Source organism: Juglans microcarpa x Juglans regia, chromosome 2D, assembly GCF_004785595.1.
Source record: "Juglans microcarpa x Juglans regia isolate MS1-56 chromosome 2D, Jm3101_v1.0, whole genome shotgun sequence".
NCBI lineage: Eukaryota > Viridiplantae > Streptophyta > Magnoliopsida > Fagales > Juglandaceae > Juglans > Juglans microcarpa x Juglans regia.
In genome coordinates, this window is record NC_054596.1 from 28,765,242 (window position 1) to 28,769,295 (window position 4,054).

General features: G+C 36.2%; 1 long non-coding RNA gene across 1 annotated transcript; it reads right to left on the minus strand.

Moving 5' to 3' along the window:
- Positions 1-1,944: 1,944 nt before the first annotated feature.
- LOC121248856 lies at positions 1,945-3,563 on the minus strand. The gene is made up of 3 exons (XR_005937521.1): positions 2,973-3,563; positions 2,741-2,871; positions 1,945-2,206 (listed from the first exon to the last, which is right to left on the minus strand). It is a non-coding gene; the product is annotated as an uncharacterized LOC121248856 (long non-coding RNA).
- Positions 3,564-4,054: the final 491 nt, after the last annotated feature.

Consider the following 4,054-nt stretch of genomic DNA (forward strand, 5'->3'; position numbering starts at 1 on the left):
TCGAACATATATAAATCGGACACAACCGTTCGAACATTGAAATTTAGAGTTCAAACGGGTAAAAAATTGCGTGCCGTTCGAACAAGCAATTCACTATTTGCGTTCGATCATCAATTTTTTTGTTCGAATGTTTCTTTATGTGTATTTGGTCGAACGGACTTGTATTGATCGACTGGTCATGAAATACCCATTCGAACTGTTTCTCATTGTTCGAACTTTATTTCCGACGTTCGAACGGATTTTTAAGACGAATTTAGTTCGTCCAAAAAAAAAATCCATTCCGAACGCGATCGGAAGGTTTAGCTTAATTTCGTCCCAAAAAATATTTTTTGGGACAAATTTGTGATTTTCATCCCAAAATACCTTTTGGGACGGTTTTATAGGGACGAACTTGGGACAGTTTTTTTCGTCTTAAAAAATATTTCAGGACGAAATGCAAATCTTTTGAAATGAAAATTTTCGTTCCAAAAGACCTTATTTGTTGTAGCGAAAGTGAAGTAGAATATCCACCTTAATTTGAGACCGATTTGCAAGGTCCATCTTGTTCATCACTATGATCTTCCTTGACGAAGATGTGTAGTCTCTCAATTGCTCATATTCTGATTATAATGGAATCTAGAGGCAACAACAGTAAACATCAAAATAATGTTAAAACTATTGATTGTTCCAGATCATCCAGTGCCCAACAAACTGGAGAAATGAAAATAAGTTGTTCAATATTCTATAGTGTCAACCAAGCCACTTCGATTTCAAGGCAACAAGAGTACTCTCCAAACCAATTAAAAAACTCACTTTTGAATTAGCCAAGTAAACAATTTTCACTTTAAAGCATGCAAGTTACTTGATCTACTTGATCCAATATTGGTAAATGTTTTTTTTGCTCATGTAAGTTTTAGTCCCTTTTTTTAAAGATGTTAATAAATATAAAATCTAATTTAAGAAGCTATTACTGAAAGCACTAGGCTCAATATAACCTCTATGAAAAGAAATCTCAATACAAATTCAATTCCTATAGAAATTACAAAAAAAAGGCAGAATTGCCGACGTTTGATATGCGCCGACCACTGTCTCAAAAAATGCCACTAATTAATTAATGGCGGTTTTTTGCCGACGTAATCGACCGCCGGTAGTGGGTCGTTGGTATTTGTCCATTCTGGCTTTTGAATTGAAAATTTCATTAGCGGCGTTTGTATACAATTTAGCGGCATTTATTTAAACGCCGCTGCTAGTAAGTTGCCGTCACATCATATAAATTGGCGGCATTTATTTAAATGCCACCAATAGTATGTTGGTGACATATTAAATAAATTAACGGCGTTTAGATAAACACCGCTATGAATACAAATATCGGCATTATAATAAACACCGCTGCTAGTCTAGTGCCGACGCATCATATTAATTGGTGGCATTTATTTAAATGCCACTAATAGTACGTTGGCAACACATTGAATAAATTAACGACATTTAGTTAAATGCTGCCACTAATTCAAATAGCGGCGTTACCATAAACGCCGCTGCTAGTATGTTGTCAACATATCATATAAATTGGCGGCATTTATTTAAACGCACTTATAATATATTGTGAGACATTTATTAAATTAACGACATTAATATAAACGCCGCCACTAATTAAAATAGCGGCGTTATCATAAGCGCCACTACTATTACATTACCGACGCATCTTATAAATTAGGAACATTTATTTAAATGCCACTAATAGTACATTAGTGACACATTGAATAAATTAACAACGTTTATATAAATGCCGCCACGAGTACATTGCCACCACAATCCATAAATTAATGGCGTAATGTAAACGCCTCCACTAATTTGTTGTCCGCACATTACATTAATTAACATCGTTTAAGATGCACCAATAATATGATATACCACAATAAAAAAGATATAATATATAAATTAATAATAAATATGATATAATGGATCATTATTCATATAATAAAAAAAAATTACAAATCAAAGCACATCAAAGTGATTTAATAATTACTATATATAAAATCATTACATGTGAAAAATTCCTGAACATTTCAACTCACAAAACATTTTGAAACTCTATTACAGATAGATTAGCCAAACAGAATTTGTACAGCTTTCCACAGTTAATTTCTCAGCTGCCTCTTATAAAAGTCTACTTCATCTCTTCCTTTCACAAACAATGCAGAGAAGTGCTTCTAGTACCATAACATCCCTATGCATGAACGAGAGACATCAGAAATTGACAAATCATAATAGATGGAAAGTGGAAAAAAGTTCAACAAAATAAGAAGCAATGATCGATCTTTTTATTTCCCTTTTCCAAACATATATATATTTGCTCTAATTAATTCAATATGTTAATTAGATCCAACAAACCTAGTTCTTTTTGTCAAAAATAATGTAAGACATACTCTCAGAACACAAAAAAAAATAATTATGGGGTACTGGCAAGTTATATAAAATATTTAAGAAGAAATAAGCAATATTGAAGCAGTACTACATAGCTTGAAATAGAGCAGTCTGTTCTACATTTTAAAGGAATATCAGATCACATGCCTGTCAATTAATTAGGCCACAACTGCAAAGTGGGAAAAGAAAACGAAACTTGAGATCAGGATTTTTTATCCTCCAACGCATGTAGTCCCACAGAAACCTAGTTCAACAAGCTACATCAACAAACAAGCATAAACATGAAGAAGCAAAGCTTGATGAAGAGCATGGACAGATGAAAAATGAGAGGAGTTACTGTGTGATCTTCGTAACATGAATTTCTGCAAAGTCATGAGAGCAAAACCAAACAGGGGCTGTGCGACGGAGACTCTCCATGAGAGCAGCTACGAAGCGGCAACAAGGTGGCTGGGAGGCGGCAGTATTGTACTGTGGAAGCAGGGAGAAATATTGTGTTGAGAAAGAGAGAGAGAGAGAATATTGAGAAAAAGCATGACATGGCCTCACGGCGTAGAGAAAAAGCAGTGTACTGGGTGGTGGAGGCTTGTTTTCCTCCTCACGATGTGTTCTGTTGCTGCGTACTGTGGCATCGTGGCCCAATTGCAGCAGGAGTACGCATGGCCCTCAGTTTGGAGATGATGCTCTATTCTTCTTGCTTAAAACAGAGGCTGCTGCAAGATCGGTCGGTACTTATATATATGCAGGTGGTTGCGCTGGTTCTTGGCGTACTCTCACATGTGGCTTCTGATATAGATTTCCAAGAGCGGAGGGTGGTGGCGCCGTTGGTTGGAGGGACTTCCGTTGTGCATGAGAGGACTTGGCTGCATTGGGTGGTGGTCATACACGGCTCATGTGATTTGTCATGGCTGATCTTCTCGTGATGCAGCGGCGCATGGAGTATTAACGGCGTGAAGCGGAGGCTGATCTAGGCGTTGCTTGGTGGTTCTTTGGTTCAGGATGGCAGTGGCGTGGAGAAGCTGTGGCGCGCAGTGGCTGGTCTTGTCCCATTCTCCTCCGATGAAGGATGACGTGTGCATGGGCGGGGCTGGCATCTCGTTGGTTGACGGTGTGGGCGGGGCTGAATCTCTTTGGTTGATACGTACTCATGATCTGAAACTCTGGAATTGAGGGAATATAGGCGTTAATTCATATACTATAATTTGCAGCGTTGCCCGTAGAGGGAAATGTAAATTTCATGAAAAATTGAATGCGCGCCAACTTAAATTTTCATTAGATTTCATTAGTTCATTTTGGAAATGCAGGACCACGTTTAGGGCCCCAAAAAAATTTATGTAAAATTCAATATATTTAGAAATGTCTCTCTCTAATTTTTTTTTCTTATAGTTCTTAAATTTTGTATAATTTCTATATAATATCTATTTTCAAGATGTGATTCCATCAAAATTAAATTTAAATTAATATAAGAAATAATAAACTTGTTAATTTCTATTTATTTTACATAAATATGTCATATAGTAAAAAAAATCGGCCCCTCTTCAAAGAAATTGTTGGTTTCGCCACTTTCTTTCTAATTTGTTGACTAATATTATGTATGTACGCCGCTTGGTTTCTAATTTGTTTACTAATATTATGCTTGACCAGTACTCTTTGA